Below are 21,132 nucleotides of genomic sequence, written 5' to 3'. Positions count from 1 at the left end.
CACTGTACACGTGAGTGTTGCATGGGGACCAGTGTCTTGTCATGAGAACCATGACTGAAATGTGAGATTTTGCATGAAAGCAAAATCTCCATGACTTCTGGGATTTTTATGTGCACCTATGAGCACAGTGGCAAAGAGCTGAGTGAACTTGCCACTGACAGCTGCAGGTGAAGCTAAGAAGGACCAGGGGCTCAGGCATGCTCTGGAAGCAGAGCCAGGGAGGCAGGCTGCTGGAGAATAGCCTCTAGTTCATTAGGGCCTATTGGCTCCTTCCCCACCTCTTTTACTTTCCCTTCAGTCCTGCCCAAAGGTAGAAAGATAAGTTTTCCCTCCTTTGTGAAAGAGAGCATAGGACTTGGTGGTACTTCAAGACAGCTCCTACATCTTTGTTCTTGCTAAAATACATGACAAAGGAGCATTTCAAGTACTTCAGCTGGTGTAAACGTGAAGAAATTCCAGATAAAGAGACTTAGAGAATGTTCTCAGTAGGTTTATCTGTCCATATGCAAAGTGTTTCTGTGACTTCTCTCTTCTGTTATGGCCTGAGTGCTGTTAGGACAAACCTTTATACAAAGCACCAAATTGAATTCTTCTGTGTTTCTATTCTGTTCTGTTTCTCCTCTAAAATACAATTTTCTTGATAGTGCAATTAGCTGCAGGTTTGCTGCCTTGCTCAGTGCTGCCTTATTCAGCAGAGACAGTTTCTGTAAGTTAAGACAGCTATGGACAATGTTGTTTCTCTCACAAATAAAAAATATTGATTCCACTAGGATTTGACAGCAAGATAATTATCTCCTGTTAAATATTGTATAGCCAATCATACCTTCTCTAGAAAATCTGAGACAAGCCAAGTTAGAAAGCTATTGTATCTTTTTCTGGAAATAGTTACAGCAGCGGATACAGTTTGTACCCACTTCGCAGCTACAGGGCCGTACATCTATTTTCTTTCCAGCCTATGCTTGTGGATCAGATTTCCCTTGTGGCAGAAACCCACAAAGAATAAAATCCATGCTACTGCAAAAATCCCACTTAAGCATCATGGTGACATGGTCTTTGTTCCAGCTCTGTGTACAAGGTCAAGTTTCACCCTGAGCTCCTAAGTAATTAGGAAAAGGGACATCCAGTGGTATAGCAAGTGTGCAACCGAGGGCAAAATCTAGCCTCAGGCACTTAACATGTGGCAGGAGATCTTTCCCCTGTGAAGTGGCACCAAGCCCACTGGTCACTCCACTGCATCCCACATTGCTTATCTGAGGTAGGGCCACCCTGTTGCTCACCAATGGCACCTTTTCTGAAAACTGCTTGAAGCCCAGGGCCTTTACTGGAAGGTTCGTGGTTTCGGTACAAAGCACAAAGGTAATGCTGATGATTTGCTCCCACCAGAGCACATCCAGAATGCCCAACAAAGGCCTCCAGAAGGGTTTCCTTCCGTTTGACCACCAGCATAAATCTCACTTTTTCAGCTCTGAAGGCCTAAGGTTTATCTCCCTGAGGCTGTAACCCACCTTGTGAGCTGACAAAGCAGGAACAGCTCTCCTGCAGCTGAAGGAGAACCATGCCTGAAGCAAGCCCAGGGCTTCTTCTCCCAGCATCCATCCTGCAGCTTGGCACAGGCCACCTCATTACGCAGGTTGAAGAGAATGTAGCTATATTTCCCGGGAATATGCAGCAAAAGCTATATTAATAGTAAGCCATTCCTCTGTGTCAGACAAAGCCAGACATAAGTTCTGTGAGCCACTGAAAAAATCATTATGGCCTCTGGTGCTAGTAAGAGCTGACACAAAAACAAAACCTTTTTTTTTTTTTTTTGAGGGAGAAGCATTTCAAAAGCATCTGCTTGTTATGTACAAGGAACCTGGAAAGAAGCATAAGCCATTAGGATAGAAATTGCTTCCTGCCTGCATGCAGGGCCTGGAAAACAATTAGAAGGGCACTTAATTTAAATTGATTAAGTACTGCAGTTCTGGGCCTGAATTCATATCCACCCTCCTAATCTTTCTGAAGTAAGACATATTTATAAAACGTGAGCACTATTTAGTAATAGTTGGTTTCATGCAAGGACTGTAAACAAATTAGGCCTTCCAGCACTCAGGTGAGTGGGACAGGGATCATTCCACTTGTTCTGGGATGGGAAGGGGTGGCTGCCAGGCAGTGCACTGAGTGCCTGTGGGACCAGCACCCACCTGAGCATCCCCAGCACCATGGAGAGACATCTGCAACAGTCCAAGGGCATCTCCGGCTGGGGAGAGCCTACCTAAAGGTGACACAATTTTAGTCTGTGATACCAGGCTGTGGGGCACTGGCTGGTGGCAGGCAGGACATGGTTAAGAAGCATGGAGGGATGGCAGCATCTCTCATGACTCCCCTGGCTGCTGGCCAGCAAGCCATGTGACTTCAGGGTTAAAAGAGTCCTTTCAACCATGAGATGCTTTTTTTTTTTTTTTTTTTCTCCCTCTGGTTCTACCTTCTCTTTTCTGAACTTAAAAGAAAACAAAACATACCCACAAAACTTTCCACATTAAAATTGTATCATAGTCCAATGATTCAGGGAGAGAAATTCAAGGGGAATGAAGAGGAAGGGGAACATTTCTGAATCAGACCTGTTGTGCTGAACCTTAAAGTTGGGGAGGGTTTTGCTGGATGGAGGACAGTACAGGGAGTTGGGAGCAGAAAGCAGGGATTAAATCCATTCCCTACTCTTATGGGCTACAGCTAGATCACATAGGATAGCTTAGATACAGTGGATTTTGATGCTGTCAGATGGCTTCATCTGATTCACAGCAAATTCCTTTTCCTCCAGTCCCACGGCCTTAAGGGGTACATCACCCAACTTTACAGTTTTGGGTTGCCTTTCTTTATTGGCACCTCCCATTCCAGCATGTGAGTACTGCCCATAGCAATAAGACTGGAACGTCCCGTGCAGGCTTCCTGGAGTTTTTTGTTCCTCTCTCTTCTGTCCATGGGGAGCTGTGCCCAGTGTGGGTGCTCCTGAGGGTGGAATGGGGTCAGGTTATTGTTGTTAATGTCACACCAGTTATGTTGTAAAGGATATATCAAAGAAGAAGTTCTTGCACTATGACCCAAAGGTCACTAGGATCTGGATTAGTCTAATCTCCAAACATTTGTTCCCCAGACAGATCCTTTCGACTGAGAGTAACTTACCCCTGGGCTCAGGGCTTTGTCTTTTGTTTTCTACCTCCCTTGTGCCTGAGAAGCTTGGCAGGCCTGTCACAGCCAGGGTCTGCTCCGACTTCTGCTGCTGGCACCCATCCACTCATCTTGGAGGACAGGCTTTACACCTAGAGCTGGGAATGAGACAAAACATGAGGGGTAACAAGGACTTGCACGCAGTGCAACACACACAGCATGACCTCACCTGGATATACCTTGAAGTCTCTGCACTGTTTTCATGGTGAAAGCCCTCCGGAAGCTATAAAGCCTGTGTCTTCTTTGGCTTTATCCTCTTCTGGGAGAAAAGGGCAGAATATTTTGAAAACTCCCAGCAGGAAGCTTTGAGTTGTGACCCTAAATGCAGCTGTGCTTCTGTGCCAGCCCTTGTGTGCCGTGCTCCTCTCTCAGCCCAGCCCACCATCAAGGCTTGGCAGGTGGCACCAGCTGAGATACTCATGGCCTCAGGGCAAGACAGGCAGGAGATGCAGCCAGGCACTCCTACTCTGTCCATGAGTTTAATTTCTGTGCTAACCACACCCTCAAGTGTTGTCTTACTGCAGTTAGGAAATTTGCTCAGTTTAGGTCAAGTACTTCTACAAGGGTGCTCTTCACACCTTGCAAGTGCTGGTGTGGCAGAAGCGTGTGGGCACCCGAGGTTAGGCAGGGTGCTGTGCTGAGTGGGATCCCTGCTGCTCACAGGGAGAGCTCCTTCTCACCACTTGGTTCTGGACTTGTTCCCAAGCCTGGGCCTTCCTGTTCCAGGTGCAAATGAAAACAAATGGAAATAACTCCCCAGGAGCAGGAACAAGATGTATCACAGACAAGGACTCTTTAGCAGTTTGCCATTTTTCCCTGACAGAATTTTCTTTTTACAGGGAGGACTATAAAGCCTGAAATAGATGAGGAATGTACTGCAGCAAAGACCAAATGACAGCTCCTCCTTGTAGGTAGCAAATGCCTTGCTTTCTCAGGCTGGCTGGTGTTTCAGCCCTGCCGCAGGCAAGTATGGCAGCTAGGCATTAAATTAACCAAGGCGCAAAGAATACGTAACAGGCAGGTTTGTACCTTCTTATTAATGACTTGGTGTGACAATGTCTGGTAGATGACAAGGCTCTCAGGCTGCCACTGAGGTGAATAGGAAAGGGGGCCTCCAGCTTGCAGTATTTGCTCCCCGTGTCTTTGCCTGGGCAGAGCAGTCATCACTTGCCATAAACTGTGGCTCTTGATCCAGCCTTGCTCACTTTGGCTGCAGGAAGGGAGAAGCCTCAGACCTTGGCACTGGGCAACATTCGTGATCTTTGCCCCATGTTCAACCAGACAAGATGCTGCCTTGCATATGTAAGCTGAAATTTTGGCTCCATCCAACCTTTCTCTGAATTACTGCAGGCCTTAGCTCACAGTATTTTGCTGTTTATTGGAAAGATGTTGCAAAATCCATCAGCTCACTAAGGAAGGTTTCCTGTGTTGGGTAAAGGTAAATCAAGGGGCCTGGCATATTTTACCTCTCTAGAAAAGGAAAGCACTTTCAGTGCTAACAAAAGTCCTCTTTGCTTTTCTTCATCTTGCACAGATATGTTTTTTTGAGGCCTATTAGATCTTTGCTTACATGATAGTTGCCATTGTATACCTAATTGGAAATCAACATTAGCTTGCTGACAGTAGCTGGCATGGATTGTGTTCCTTCTAAGACATCTTGTGAGATAATTAAAGCAATGACTGACAACACAGCAAACAAAAGGAATGTTTCCAAACTGGAGCTGCTTCCCCAGGTTGCTTGTACACATTTTCTTAAGTGCAACCCCAGTATAACTACATTGAGTCTGATAAATTCCCTGGAAATTAGTCAAACCCCTTATTTTTTTGAGAACTGATCTTGCAAATCTTTCTGTTTTGAACTCTATATTCAATTCGTATTCAAACGCATGCACAAGAATATAGTGCTTATGAAGGGTGCTTGAATCACTGCTCTGGAAAATGAATTCTTCTCCTTGCCCACAAACCAGCACAGCACAAACAGAGGGTGTGTGTGCTTCCCCACTCCACCCCATCCCTGTGTCTCATCCATGACCTAGAGGGGCAACCTCTAGCTAGGCATCAGCGGGTGGCTCACTCTCTGTACTTATTTAATCCTTGGCCAACCTGCTAAGGCTGCCAATAAGGGTGCCAATTGTGGTGGTGGTTTCTGTGATGTGGATAGTTGTCCACTGGGAACTGGATTAAGACCATCAACTCATTTCAAATACTCTAGGCCACAAAGCATCTGCCAAATGGTAACCATTTTTTGGTCAGTACTGACTTGGGTCATGTTTGGATCAGTGATGAAAGGCTGTATATCCCAATACCCATCCCCCGAGCCATACTGTTTCCCAGAATAATTTCTTTAAAGTAGGAAAACAGCATTTATTACCCTAAATTTTCCTTAGATCTGTTGTTTTCAATGTGCATTTCGCCCTTTAAGGTGCCTAATTTCCATTTCTGCATTGTAGACGATTCAGGCACTGGGAGAGGTGTTGGAAGATGGCAGGCGGCGGATCCATGTGGTGTGAAACAAAATGAGCTCTCAGAGAGTAGATACACACCCTGGCACCTCAGCTGGCATTGTATTTGGACCCCAAACCGATCTTATATCTTCAGACTTATTACACCATCCCTCAGCAGGGAAACTACCAATAGATAGAAGATCACACTGCTTTCTTGCTTTCTCTTTTTCTTTCTTGTATACCTAAATATATATAGCAGAGAAATTGAATCAGTGAGCTTTGCTTGTAGTTCTTCTAGTCGCTAATTATTATTGTCAGTGGTCCCTGTTGCCACAATCTCTATATGCACCACAAACTTGTGTGTATACCCCTTAGCATGCCAGGTTATTGAGGAATGCCTTATTTCCCATATATTGAGCTACAGGATGCAGGAAACAAATCATTTGGCTCTAACCACACAGTCCAGCAGGATAGGGAACTGGAGGGAAGCTTTCTTGATCTCAGTGTAGCTCTTAAACTGTCACTTCTTCTCTTCAGCCTACCTGAAAGTGGAGGCAGGGCCAGCTGAAATTCATTGTGTAGCTGGTAATGTATAAGACTGGCTTCTGTAGCAGTGTATGTTGCCCTGAAGAGACTCCCTCCCAGAAAATGTCTGGGTGGGTAGCATGCTGTCAGCACACTGAAGGAATGGCATTGTGGCTTTTCTTGGCTAATAAGAAGCTGTGCAATATTCTTACCAGCTCTACCTTGAGCTGAAGAAAATCCTAGGAGGTGACTTTTTTTTCTAGGGGGAAATTTACATTTACGCTAGCATGAAGACATGAGTTTCCTACATTAGTTTCTCAGAACAGTGAATCATTCACCTTCTTCTTCTCTATTACACCTGGAAGTGAAGCAAGCTATGATATTGAAAGAGTGATAGTTAAGATAAGATAGTTAAAAGTGATTGTTAAGATAGAAATCTCCAGACAAATCCATTGTGGCAATGGATGGTCAGATGCAACAGACAAGGGTGAACAAAATGATGATATTGAGTTAATTATGAAACTGTGGTAGTATCTGCTTTCTATCACACAAGAAAAGTGTCAGGAACATCATATCAGAAGATATCTTATAGTGGTTTATTGTTATTAGAATGTGAAGCATATTATTTTGGATTTCCTTACATTTAATTTAAAATAATAAATAAAATATGTTATTTCATATATCTTTCATTGTGAAAAATTGTTTATACTAAGAGAAATAGAAGGAGATGGAAAAAGTAGGGAAAAGATTTTTTTTGAAAGAGTATTTAAGAGGTATAAATATGTATAGAATTCATAATTCTTTAATTCTTATAAAAATAGATGTCTCACTACAAAGCCTTCTTTTTATAAGTTTCTCCGTTTATTTGGAGCCATTTTATGTTGAGTTTCTATTTCCAGAATAGAAGCTTCCCTTCAACAGCTGCTGAGGCTTAAGTTCAAAAAAACATATGGAGAAATATAAGCACACAGACTTAAGAGAACTTGTAGTTACATGCCTATATTCAAGCAGACCACAGTCTAAACCTAGAAAACATTGGACATACACAGGGCCTAAACGTTCATACGTTTACCCTCATACATTCTCTGAACACAAAGGGATTGCAATGCATGATTAACTCTTTCCTGAAGCACGTTCCAAAGGTTCCAAAGTTAAATGCTTGCTCTCAATTATATATATATACATTATATATATATATATGTTTATAACAAACTCTAAGTGAGCCTAAAACGTAGCAAGCCAGAGAAATCTCAGCTTGGTGTGCATGGGTCAGACTTTTCCTTTTAGCTCAAAGGCTGTGTGCAAGGACAAAATGTCTGTTCCAGGTGCTTTGGGATGTGAGATGGGTGAGAGATGTAGGGGGTGGAAAATCCAATGGGAAGGAGAGCAAGCAAACCAGGAAGAGAAAAGGGGAAGGAGCTTAGCAGCAGGAAGGAAGAAAAACAGAGGTAGAGGAAGCACAAAAAACAGAAGAGATGGAGCTGGAGAAAGCATAACCTGGAACCAGGAGGCAAGCACAGAGACAGGAGACACAATCAGAAAGAATGAGCAAAGCAGCTCAGGAAGCCAGTCTCAGGCAAGAGACTTTGTACTGTGCCACTGAGGCTCATTTGTCCCATGTGGAGGACTGACTATCACTGGTCAGGAAGAGACAACAAAGGACAGGGCAGGACATGCTGGTTGCTAATTTCAGTGAGCAAAGGATGATCCCCCTTTTGAGGAGGGGGCAGGGGCAGAGATGCAGGGGAAGGCATGTAAAAGAGGTAAGAGACAAAGCAGAGTTTACATCAGTAAGAGAATTTGGCTTTGGAAGAAGATTTTCTGCATGGCTGCTCCACAAAAATTGTGCTTAGCTCTACAGATTTTGGGGTCTCTGACAAGGCTCTTGAATGTAAACTCCCAAGGACAATTTCACTATTTAGCATTCCAATATGCTATCATCCACTAAACCTAAAGCTTTGTGAGGGTGCACTTTCAGGTTTAGAAATTTACTGATGCTCTAATAATAATGGTTAATATGCACATAGATTAAAGGATTTCATTTGTAAATACCAAGGTACTAGGGAGAAAATGTCCTGTCTGGCCTGCGATTCCACACCGCAGTGTGTGATGTCTGTATTAATAACATAATATCACAATTCTTCCATTACAGCAAATGATACGTAATACCAGTGTGCTGGAGGAAGGAGGGACAGCCACTAAGAAGGGAAGCTCCATGGAAAGCTTTTCCTTCCTCTAGAGCATGAGTTCATTTCAAAAGCCTGGCTTTCAGAGGGTATAACATTGTTTGTGTGCAACCAAACCATGAAGGATTTTCTGCTCAAACTAAATTCAGCCCTTTTCTTCCCATCTCAAGAACTCTCTTCAATTTTTTTTCAGCAGATGAGGATCCTGTTTTTTAAATATGTATAGGAACTGTTCCTTGACACGGAGTAGAGACCTTGGCTTTTGTAATATCCATGCACTGCTGGGATGTAGTTTATTAATTTTTCAAGTATTTTGGGATATATCTTCTTTTTTAATTTTTATTTTTTAATAAAACTGAATCCAGGTCCACCCATAATTCACATTTCTTTCTTCTTTTCTGTTGTTTTCCTTCATGAATACATATATACATGTGTGTGTGTGTATACATGTAAGGAATATAGAAAGTCACATAAGAATATCCATTAAGAATTAGAATGATTTTGGAATCTTCTTTTTTACCCTTGTGAGTTTTCTTTCAACTTATAATTGAAACCAGTGTCCCCCCCCCACATTATTTCAATATTAGTCACACAAGCTCATTCCTAAGATTTCACTCAGCACTTTTCACTAAGGGCATATGTATAGGTAGACCTAACACCAGGACAATGTTAATGCAAGCTGACTATTGTATCTCATCCTTCTGTAGAAGTGAAATTAAACTCCTGGAGATCAACAGAGTGAGGTTGCTATCTGAAGTAAACTATCTTATCAGACTAATCTCGGTGCAGCTATGCTGATTAGAATCTTGTTTCCAGTTATACTATCCCAGAGTTGTATTCTTTTTCTTCCTCTCTTTTCTATTCTGCCCATTATTTTTTCCTCTAACAAAATGATTAAGATAACTAGTGGAGAAACACAGGACACTGAAAAAAGGCTCAGAAGACACCGATGGTCCCTCTTGGTGGATTCTGCTCCATTACACACAACTAGCCTAAGGTCACCTACTTTCCTCGAGATGTGAAGGCTGAAAGATGCTACATAGGAAGCAGGGAGCATGCTGAAAATACCTGGAGAGAGGCTTGCTCACAGGCTCAGCAGTACATGCTTGTGCACACGTGCAGTCACCAGGGCAGAGGAGTAAATGCTGGCTCCAGAGCCTCCAAGCTGAGGACACATATCTGGGCAAACATAGGTTATTATAACTCTGGACAGCAAACCACAAAGGCATTCAAAGAATCACTACCACAACATTTTACAGAATATTATTACAACTGTCACCAGCAGTTCTATCAGAAATCTGAAAATTGCAAAGGACAAAATTTAACTACTGAGAAGCAGGGAATACTCAAAAATTCTCTGGCAGCCTGCTAGCAGTTGGGACCAGTGAGAAAAATACTGGGCTTTGCTACTAACCATCTTGCAGAGCACAGGGGGAGAACTAGTGTCAGAATGATGTTACATTATCCTCTATACCTATTCCTTTATGATCCTTCTTGCATATTCATCAGCACTTTTATCCTGCTCTCCCTCTGTATTGTACCACCTCTGGAGCTGGGCTAGTTCCAAGGACTCGATGAAAGACAGTACTTCATCAAAATCTCTGACCTCACCAGAGCTGAGTTTAGAAACAGGTTTGAATTTTACAAGAGAGAAAATAGATCAGAGCTGTGCTCATCTGCCCTTACCTGTAGCAGCAGAACATGTCACAGTATTAGTGATATGTACTGTAAAGAACCTGGTTGGACATGGCCTCTCATGCTGCTAAGAGATTTAGTTTGTGCATTGTCTAAGATAGCAGGTATTATGTGTTGCTCCAGAATTTCCTTAGGCAACACTGATTGTCACAGAAGCAGAGATTTGGACAGAAGGACCTGGGAGCTGGAGCTTCTGCAACTTGAGAAACTTCCATAGGAAATAATTTTGGGGCTGGAGCCTTTGGGATATATTCCAGTAGAGAGTGGAGCAGGGGTGCTGTTGCAGAGATGGAGAACTTGAATTCCAGCTCTCAGTCCCACAACCAACAGCAGCTCTAAGGAGCTTCCTCCACTCTACATCTCCTCCAGTTGCTGCTTCATCCAAAAGCAATGCACCAGCAAATGGCCTAAAAGCTTCTGGTTAAATGGTTAAGAGTGAAGTTAAGCACACTGATTGTAATTTTCACCAGATATCAGTGAAAGCAGATTTGTAGCATGATGTATTATTCAAGAATATATTCAGGATCAGGATAGTGCTGCAGTTTTCCTGTAATGGACAAGGACATGTTAACACAGTTGGCCCCAATTACTCTCTGTGTGAGAGCCTGCCAGTATGTGTGCAAAGTGTTGCTGGGCGTGTATAAGCCTGTGCCAACAAAGCCTTACTGTCATCACGTATTTCAGGGACGGCTTCCCTGGAGTCCCGCACTTGAGAACAAGCACATGCTCCTGTAGGCTGAGGTGGGAGCACAGCCAGGTTCAGTGCCTTTCCTGCTCCTGAGGGATGCCCTGAAGGGTAAGAGTTATCCTAGAAACACTTGAGGGAGTTACACTATTTTTTTTACTTGTTCTGCCTGTCTGCCTTTAAAGCCAGGTGTTTTTAACATGAAGAGTTTGGTGATTTGCTTGTAACGCAGCATGGGCACTGTGGAGTGGCATGATGTCCAACTGTGAAATTGCCTTACTGTGAAAAATCCGTGCAGCTGGCACACCCCTAATGATGTGGTAATTGGTGTCAACCTGGAAAGTGAATTTCAGCATCCTGGTGTCTCACTTGGGCCCAGGAATGCAATGCTGGACAGGAGATTTTGTTATCTAGTGCAGTTGTTTGCTACCAGGATAAAATGCAATTGTGTTTTTGTAAGAGTAAATAGTCCAGAGGGAGAATGACAACATGTCATAAGAGGAGTACCTTCAATACAACTTGAGGCCAATATCCACGCAGAAGTGCAGATTGCCTCAGAGCCCATGAGTACAATTGCATAATGCCAAGAAATGAATATAATGGGATTCCTAGTTCCTCAGCTGTACAGTGCACACACTGCCAGTGCTAATGGCATGTAGGATATCACACATGAAGCCTGCCAGTTTATCAAGACTGACTGCTGCATCTCTGCTGTGGGAAATACCATATCTGGGGGAAATATGCTTACGAACATGCTAGTGGGTTTGTAAGAGCTGCTTGGGTTTGGAGCTCTGAAAGTGGCTCCAGCATGCCTGGGTTAATGGGGTGGGAGCAGGAGAGGTGCAGGATAAGCAACGTATGAGGCATTTCTGCAGCTCACCAGTTGATACACTGTGTGCGATATCAATGTACGTGCTGAACAAAGCAATATGCTGTAATGAGTTCCCACCTCGCTCAGTTCAGTATGAGGCTGATGTTTTGTGGCCGATTTTTGCCAAAGTGCTTAAGGCTGGGAGTATCCTGTTGGCTCTGACTTTAACTCAGTGGGAACACAGGCATGCTTAAAACTTTCCACACACTCTAAAGCTCAGACTGGTGTGCTCTGTGGGACTAACACAGGAGGGCTGTGCCTTCAGCCACAGTGATGTGTGCGTCTCAATCCCTGGGGCAGGTGGTTGCCTCGCCCGCCTGTTTATGGCCACATTTTTTTTCTGATCAGGGATTTTTGGCTTGCCCCTTTGCTCTCAGCCCTTTGCTTGGACAGACTGGGTCGCTTTTTTAGAGCTGCATTTAAAGCATGAAGTCAGAACTCTGTGGGAAATTTGCCTGCAGTCATCAAAGCTGATTGGGACAAATCTGCGTAAGTAACAAGCTGAGTATGCAATATCACTCAGATGCCCAAGGGAGATACAGGCTCTTGAGGAAATCACACTGCTCCTGTGCTAGAAATCTGGCTTTCAGCTCCTTGGAAAACCTGGATGATGGAGAGATGTCCTTTCAATGATCTGTCTCCCAGCACTGTTACAAGCTTAGCGAAGGCAGTCACCTTTATGGAAAGTCTGGGGAATACTGCGTGACTCACAGGTGTGTGCCACAGCCACCTGGAGATGTGTGCCTTGTCTGTTTAGCACTGCCTGCCTTCCCAGTGCCTCTTATTGCAGAGCTGCACCCCAACTGCCAGTCTAGCAGGGAAGGAGAGGGGACAACATGTAGGATGAGAATACTAAGATAATAATAATGAGAATTGATTCTGACTCTTTCCCATATACATATTGTTGGACCTCTACTGCAGTGGAGGACAGTCATTTCTCTGGAGTCCTCAGACTCCTGTGGAATACAGTAGCCTTTGGCTCGGGCCAAGTTTGTTTGCTACAATCATTTGCTTTAATGGGATGAGTCAAATTGCTCCAGTTACCTCCCAGTTTGAGCGGATTGAAGGAGAGGGTGTGGAGGCTGCAGCAGGAGGGAGAAAGAGGGAACAGTCTTCTTTGAAAGCCAGTAAATGCTACCACTTCTGCTAATTGCATAAAAGTCAGAAGCTAAGCCATAAATGGTAGTGCAAGTCTGAGATTACTCAACAGCTCTGTAATTCAAGTGCAGAATACTGTATGAGGCAGATATAGAAAAGCTTAGTGTTAGAAAAGGCTCTTATCTTCACTTGTTAAACCACTCATGTGTTATGACAAGTCATCCCCAGCTGAACAAATGAAGATTAGTGCACCACCAAGAGCATTAAAAAGTACGATGCTGGGAACTGTAACAGCAGACCTAACTGGTCTGTATTGAGAACTGACACCTCCATTCAGCATTGGCTCAGACCCCTTCCTCGTGAAAGGTTTGAATCCACCTGTCTGTCATGTACTGATGAACATGCAAAACACTCTTCTTGGTAGGGGAAATGATTTCCTTGTCCCATTAATTGAGTGAAGAGACCCCTACTGATTTCAATAGACTTCAGATCAAGCTGAGGAGTGGCTAATAACACACACAGGACATCAACATGTGACCCAGAAGGATGGCAGATATGACAGCTTCTGCTTGCGTTTGGTAGCTCCTGCTAAAGGTGAGGCATACCAAAGTGGTTCCACAGAGACAACATGTTGTGGAGTGGCAGAAAATTGGCCTGGATGTTAATATCCAGAGTTTTTGAAGTGAACTGGAATACATATTTTCATGTAGGATTTTTTCTTTGAAAAATTCAATATACGGAAACCACAATTGCTCCATGATAAGAAGTAAAAAAAGATGAACAAGAAGAGCTATCAAAGGCACTGCACGTTGCAATCCATTTAAATGTTTATCTGCAGCAACATGTAGAAGTGGATTCATGCAACCAAATTTAGGCAACTGAGAGAGTCAGGTTAGGAATCTGGCCTCCTTGCGTGCCACATATGGTTGTCAGAGAAACAGACAGGTCCGTGGGGCTGTTTAATCCACCTCCCGTGACTCATTGTGGGAAATGATTAGCTCTTTCCTTGGTGGCAGAGGGAACCTTGGGGGCCTGGCTGCCTAACATCAGCACCTTTGGCAACACTGTTTGGCATAGAAAATGGGGCCTAATGAAAAATGCTACCCAATATTGTTGTTGAATTCCTGTTTAAATATATCAACTTTGGGTGAGAATGCTGAGAGGCAGGAGAGTGAGAAGGGAGTGAATAGGATGATAAAGCTCTGTTCCCATGATGTGTCATGAATCCCAGTTAATGTAGGGAAAATGCAGTCCTGGCAGTTATTGTGCTGCATGGATTTTCAAATTGATGAACAGAATCTATGTAAGTTCCACATTAATTAAAATAGCCATGCTGTGGTAGCACAGCAGCCTTCTCTATGCTGTTGGACTGAGTGACAGCACTGTCACACAGCAGCATCTTTATGAAGGCGGGATGGTGAGGTTCCGTTGTACCAACCCGCTGCTGCTGCTGAAGCAAAGCAATTCCTCAGCCTTTGCTATAAGTTATCAGAAGCAGGGTCAATGCACATCTGAGGAGGAAGCAGAGCAAACCTGCTTCTAATTCAGGTAAGGAGTTCAGCTACAGAGTAAGGGGAGGTAACACAGTCCCTAGAGCTGCTGAAGTGTGCTTTGTGCTTCCAAGCAGGCAGAATGAGTCACAGGGAGGGACAGAAAGAGAGAAAGAAATGCCAGCTCAAATCTGGGAAGGTAGAAAGTGTGGGTGGAAGGCACATACCATAGCAGAGCAGAGGGCTGTTGTATGAGTCAATAGAATCCTATAGATACTAATACTTGTCATAAATACCAAAGCGGTTTTAGCAGCCTCAAGCTCTCAGAAAACACTAAATGAAAACCTTTTCCTGTGGCTAGAAGGACCCGAGAGGAAGATGTGAGTGGAGGAAAAAGAGATAACAGGACTGTGAGCACAAGTGAAAGGCCATTGTGGAGTATGACATAATGGAACATGAATTAGCGGCAATTATGTGGCATGGACAATGAGATCAGATGATTAGCTTTTCCAGAAAGATGCTGTGTTGTTCTTCCTGGTAATCTCTTATTAAAAGGGTGCTAGAATGCATGAACAATACAAGAAAAATCCTTCTTATTCTAGTGGCTTTTCTTTCCACAGCTCTGTAAGTTTTGCACATAAAGCATTACAGGATATATTTTTTAACTACTACTTCATTTTAGTATTATGTTGCTTACTTGCTTTGGTTTTCAGATGGCAATGAAAGCAAGGCCTATTTTTAACTTTGAAGGTTGCTTTTGGGGAGCTCTGCCAATATGGAGATCACCATTTACTACTTTTACTCCACAACATTTTCTCCAGCAAAGGCCTGTCCTGTGGGATGAAATAGCCTGTCAAGGATTCATTTATTTATTTAGAAAATGCATCGGAGGGTGAAGAAAATTAAAAGCATTATAGCAAACTTACTACTCAGCTTTTTTTTTATTTTAATAGCAAAGCAGACATTGTGGAAAAAAAATAGAAACGCGTCGTTGAAGGTAAGGAAGCAATGCAATGCTTGAGAGTACAGTTTACATAGAATGAAGATTGAACTTTGGGCATTGCCATTATACAGAAATTATTATTATTATTTTTTTTACTTTCAGAAGGCCAGATTGCAGCAAGTTTCAAATATCATAGAATCATAAAGTCATTAAGGTTGGAAAAGGGTACTAAGACGATCTAGTTCAATCATCAACCCGTGACCACCATGTCCACAAAACCACGTTACTCAGTGCCACATCTGCCCTTTTCTTGAACAACTCCAAGATGGTGACTCCCCTACCTCCCCAGTTCCAATGTCTCACTACTCCTTTTGAGAAGACTTTTTTTCTAATATCTATCCTGAATATAGAATAGTCAATGCTGGACTCCAAGCCTTCTCTGGTAGCTCCATCCACAGGTTAAGTGGAGCACTATTCAGAATGGATATAAGGGTGAGAATCTGGGCCACAGCTGTTATAAATCAATACTATACATACAAGTCAATGCAGAGGAGATTTTTTTTTGGAGAAATTATAGAAGTGACTGTTATGTATTTAGTTTGATATTGAAACTTTTCCTGTTCTACAACTGCCTCAGTAATATCAGACAAGACAGGTCAGAATACTCTTAGGAAGAGGATGCAGAAAAGGATGCTGTCCTGACCTTCATGACTGTTTCTCTCATAATCTCTATAGAGCTCCTGAGGAGGAATTAACAATTGGCATAAGAGTTGTGTCCAAATTTGGTTTCTACAAGCTCCAAGTTTGAGTTAAAATTTCAGTTTCTTAACTTTTTTAGTAGTAGGTGCTCTCTGTATTTGGTTACTTGATTGGAATTCCAAGTATATGATATAGTATATGATTGGCTGAAGTGGTAAGCTGTCACAGTTGCAAGAAGAGCAGCAGAAGTTGGAGGGTTCAGCATTTCAAACCCCAAAAAACTCTGAAGACTAATGTCATAAAACTTGTCCAACTGAACTGCTCAGATCAGAAAATACTTCATAGTTACATCTTACTAAAACTCTAAGGTGGAAAAAATCATATCTCCTCACTTCAAGGGGATAAATATCATTAAATGATTTTTCTGTGATTTTCTCATGCTTTACATTGATCAGCACTATCCAAAAGCCAAAGTGAAACTCAGAATTAATCTATAAAATGGAATTTGAAGCAGAAATAAATTTGGGGATGTGCACAGTGAGCAAGAAGAATGCAAAAAAGAGCAACTGCTCATCAAGAGAGTGCATCCTTTCTGAGCACTAAATGGACAAGAAGTTTCTGAGGAGTAAAACGTCATCTTGCTGTGAACACAGAAGACTGCTGAATTAGTTTCATGGGGAGTCCTAATTCTGGCACTTCCTACATTTTAACTCTTGACTTGAAACTGTTAGTTTAGAACTGCTGTCTCTCAGTTAATGTTATATACGCTTACAGGTTAATATGGAAAGACTGATGGAATGACCCAGGACATGAAAGCTCGGTGTAGTTATTTTTCTTTTTCTTTTTTTTCCCCCTCCATTTTAGGGCAACAGATCTTTTCACACTTGATTTTCTGAGGCTTTCTCTATGATGTAATACATTGGGTCACTCATTTTTAAATTAACAAGTTAATTGAATCCAATTAAATCCTAGAATTTAACAGTTTGGTGTTTTAGAGGCATTTCCCAAATTCATCCCTCATATTACTCTAATGACTTTGGGATTTGGCTTATTGCACCCCCTTTCATTTAGGAAGGTTAATCCTGCTAGCTTTACTCACAATGAAGAGATGCATAGACATGGCCTACTACACTGGGCTCCTTTGTATCAACAACTCAGTAAATGGAGGGATATACCTGGATGCCTTTGCAGGGCAAAAAAGAACTACTTTGTGTCTTGCATAAGAAACAGTAGCGTTCACAGGGCTAATTACAACTTTGTCACATAGCTGAAGGAAAACTGCTAAGTGATGATTTCATGCAGCAGTTTGCTGAAGACTGAACTGCGTCTATAAGCTCTTGATTAAATCCTTCCTTACTCTTTGATTGTAGCAAGAAATACAAGGTGTATTTCTAGATAAAGGAATTATAACACAGTGTAATTTCTACAACTGATTACATTGCTGAGAAAGTGTAAGCCAAGCCTAGCTCTTTGTTGGAGAAGGAAAGCAAAGTGCATGGCTGGGTGTGTGTCCACAAGCTGCATGTGCATTTGTGCAGGCATTTGCAGGTGTCTGTAGTAAAGGTGGAATTAACTACTATTTAGAAAAAAAACCCAGGCAATTTCTATTTTTGCTTCATTTCTTTTGAAGAAAAAACTTGTAAGAGTGTTGCCTTCAAAACATCTCTGCTGCCTTAGGGCAGGGAGAAAGAAGAACGGTGGCAGCAGAAGAAGGGTATCATGGAATATCTCTGAGCAAAAGAGTGATGACTCCAACAGAAGATAAGGCCCAAGGGTTGTGGCTTAACTTGCAGAGTGCAGTATCTTATGGCCCTTCAAAATCCAGAGACATGGCAACCAGGAGGAACCCTGGCAATGGGAAGCCATGGGTTAATTTAACTATTCCACCATCCAGCTACTCAGAGAAAAGCAGTGAGATTGGCTTGTAAAGAAAGAGAAGATAACTTTATTTTAGAATGCTCCTGTCAGCATCATAGAGCAGAATTAAATTCCATATTGCAGGTGTTTCAGTTTTCTCACTGACTGTCATTTGCTATCCTGTTGCAAATGTTTAAGTCTAAATCAATGATGAGAAGACAAAAACAGAATGGTTCAGGTTTTTTGAACAGTAAATGTTATCACAGGAGTCACAAGAGCAAACCACCAAGGGGAGGAATGGACCATACACCTTTGCAGATACTCATATAAAGCCTGGATCCTTTCCGACATGTGCTTTAGTCTTGGGTTTCTCAAGTTAGTAGTTCATGCCCTCTTTAAAGGTCAAATGAGGGTTCAGGTGGCATTACAAAGTTTTAGGAGGCAGCATGAAATTGCTGGGTTCCTCCAAGGCAGAGGAGAGAGGCACCTGTAGTTGCTGACTGCCATTGTTGCTCTAGCCAGGGCAATGTGCAGGAGCTCAGCTCCTCTAAACTGAAGGGTCATGCAGCAAACTAGGGATGTAAGGGCAGCAGAGAAGAGAAGAAGTATACTAAGTGAGGAGTCAACGGAGTCAACATTAACAAACTCACAAAACTTCTGCTCTAGTTATACTTGGGTTGCATCTAAGATAAGGTTTTTGGATATAATTTACTCAGTATGTCCTCCTTTACTGAATCTCCATCCTTCCCTGGATGTGGCAGGGAACGTGACCACTGAAGGTAAGGAAAAGTCTGAGGTTCTCAATGCCTTCTTTACATCTGTCTTTAATAGTTAGACCAATTATCTCTATTTACCCCTGACCTGGAAGTCTGGGATGGAGAGCAGAATAAACACCTGACAATTCAGGTGGAAACAGTGAGAGACCTACTACTCCTCCTAAACTGTTACAAGTCCATGGGGCCAGATGAGATCCACTTGAGAGTGCAGAGGAAGATGGTGGAGGTGATTGCCAAGCTGCTTTCCACCATCTATCAGAGTTCCTGGCCAACTGGAGAGGTCCAAGAGGCTTCCCAGTGTGACTCCCATGTACAAGAAGGGTCATAAGGAGGATCTGGGGAACAATAGGCCCATCAGCCTAAACTCCATGCCAGGAAAAGTTATGGAGAAGGTCATCTTGAGGGAGATCACATGGCATGTGCAGGACAGCCAAGGGATCAGGCCCAGCCAGCACGGGTTCATGAAAGGCAGGTCCCACCTGACCAAGCTGATTTCCTTCTATGATCTGACTGGTGGATGAGGGAAAGGATGCTGAGGTAGTCTAACTCAACTTCAGCAAAGCGTTTGATACTGTCTCCTACAGTATTCATGGTGCAATGCTGTACAATATAATGTGACTGGACATACATGTACTCTCAACAATACATCTTTCCTTTCTGTAAATTTGAAAACAACCAGATGTGGATACTAGCATCATTTGAGAAAGGATTCCAGTCTTGTCAAGTGTCTGTGTGAGAGTGTTTGATAGTGTTCGATGCTGCATTCCATAGCATTCTCCTGGGGAAGCTGGCAGCATGTGGCTTGGGCAGATACACTCCTTGCTGGGTAAAGAACTGGCTGGAGCAACAGGCCCAGAAAGTGGTGGTGAATGGAGTTAAATGCAGCTGGCAGCTGGTCACGAGTGGTGACCAACCCAGGGGTTGGTACCGGGGCCTGTCCCGTTCAACATCTTTAATGACAATCTGGACAAGGGGATTGAGTGCACCTTCAGTCAGTTTGCAGATGACACCAAGTTGGGAGGAAGTGTTGATCTGCCTGAGGGTAGGAAGGCCCTACAGAGCGATCTGGACAGGCTGGATAGCTGGGCTGAGGCCAGTGGGATGAATTTCAATGAGATCAAGTGCTGGCACTTGCTGGTCCTGTACTTTGGACACAACAGTCCCAGGCAACGTTACAGGCTTGGGACAGAGTGGCTGGAAGACTGTGTGGAAGAAGTGGACTTGGGGGTGTTGGTTGACCCTCAGCTGAACATGAGCCAGCAGTGTGCCCAGGTGGCCAAGAATGCCAATGACATCCTGGCTTGTATCAGAAATAGTGTTACCAGCAGCAGCAAGGAAGTGATCATCCCTGTGTACTCAGCCCTGGTGAGGCTGCATCTTGAGTACTGTGTTCAGTTTTGAGCCCCTCACTACAAGAAAGACATCAAGGCCATGGAGTGTGTCCAGTGAAGGACAACGAAGCTGGTGAGGGGTCTGGAGCACAAGTCTTATGAGGAGCGGCTGAGGGGACTGGGATTGTTTAGTCTGGAGAAGAGGAGGCTCGGGGAGACCGTATTACTCTCTACGGCTCCCTGAAAGGAGGTTGTGGCAAGATGGGTGTTGGCCTCTTCTCCCTCATAAGCAGTGATAGGATGAGGGGGAATGGCCTCCAGTTGCACCAGGGGAGGTTCAAGTTGAGTGTTAGAAAAAAACCCTTCTCTGAAAGAGTGGTCACGTGCTGGAATGGGCTGCCCAGGCATGTATAGGAGTTTCCATCCCTAGAGGTGTTCAAGAAACGTTTAGATGTTGTACTAAAGGATATGATTTAGTGGGGAAATATTGGTGTTGGGTGGATGGTTGGACTAGAAGATCTTGGAGGTCTTTTCCAACCTTGGTGAATCTATGATTTCTTGACTCCAGTAGGAGATAATCAATACACGGGATAATCATTATTTTAATGTTAATATTAGTCTGTTTAATGTAGTTGAACTTAAAAACCGTCCTAAGATGGTATTGCTGAACACCTGAAGGAGACATTTAAGATTTGCTATACCTATATGAAGGTATATTCATATACCTTTTCTGTAGCTGGAAAACACTGACATATCTCTGAACAAAGTGAACAGGATGGCTTGTTTTAGAACAACTACCTTGGTAATACATCAACTTATCTAGGAAAAAAACTTATGGGCAACTAGGAAAACAAAACTATCTCATCTTTCTCCCAAACAAATGAATGACAGCAACAGCGGCAAAAAAAAAAAAAAAAAAAAAAAAAAAAAAAAAAAAATTAAAGAGAGAAAAGGATAGTTTGGAGACCAGAGGAAAGCACTAAGCATGATGGTACTCTAAGTTTTAATGCCTCTCTTCTTTGCTGTCAGCTTGTTACTGGTGGTAAGTATGTGGAAGTCAGTTGTTATGTGTCTTCTAATTATTTTTTTAACCAAATGATCACCTAGTTCTGAGTCCTTATTGTGACAAAGATTACAAGAATGGGCAAGTTACTATCCTGGCCCATGTAATGTCTAGGAAAGTAAAATGAAAGTAAGGAAGCAGGAACGAAGCACAAGGCAGTGAAGCAGCCTGTTCAAAGATATACCAGTCAGAGCCAAGAGTAGGAGAAGATCTTGTTCTTTTGAGCCAGTGTCCCAGGCACTGGAGAAGTTACTCTCCACCT

General features: G+C 43.0%; 1 protein-coding gene and 1 long non-coding RNA gene across 7 annotated transcripts in view; one reads left to right on the top strand and one right to left on the bottom strand.

Moving 5' to 3' along the window:
* Positions 1–19,759, bottom strand: part of LOC110397184 — a 30,067-nt gene extending 10,308 nt beyond the window's left edge. Inside the window, exon 1 of the long non-coding RNA XR_002437595.1 lies at positions 3,163–19,759. This is a non-coding gene — a long non-coding RNA (uncharacterized LOC110397184). The remainder of the gene's footprint in view (positions 1–3,162) is intronic.
* Positions 1–21,132, top strand: part of WNT7B (Wnt family member 7B) — a 98,264-nt gene that overhangs the window by 13,326 nt on the left and 63,806 nt on the right. The gene's annotated exons all lie outside the window — the stretch shown is intronic.

Source organism: Numida meleagris, chromosome 1 (genome assembly GCF_002078875.1).
Source record: "Numida meleagris isolate 19003 breed g44 Domestic line chromosome 1, NumMel1.0, whole genome shotgun sequence".
Classification (NCBI taxonomy): Eukaryota; Metazoa; Chordata; class Aves; order Galliformes; family Numididae; genus Numida; species Numida meleagris.
The sequence above is the reverse complement of the archived record's forward strand: the minus strand, read 5'-3'. Positions and strand labels throughout refer to the sequence as shown.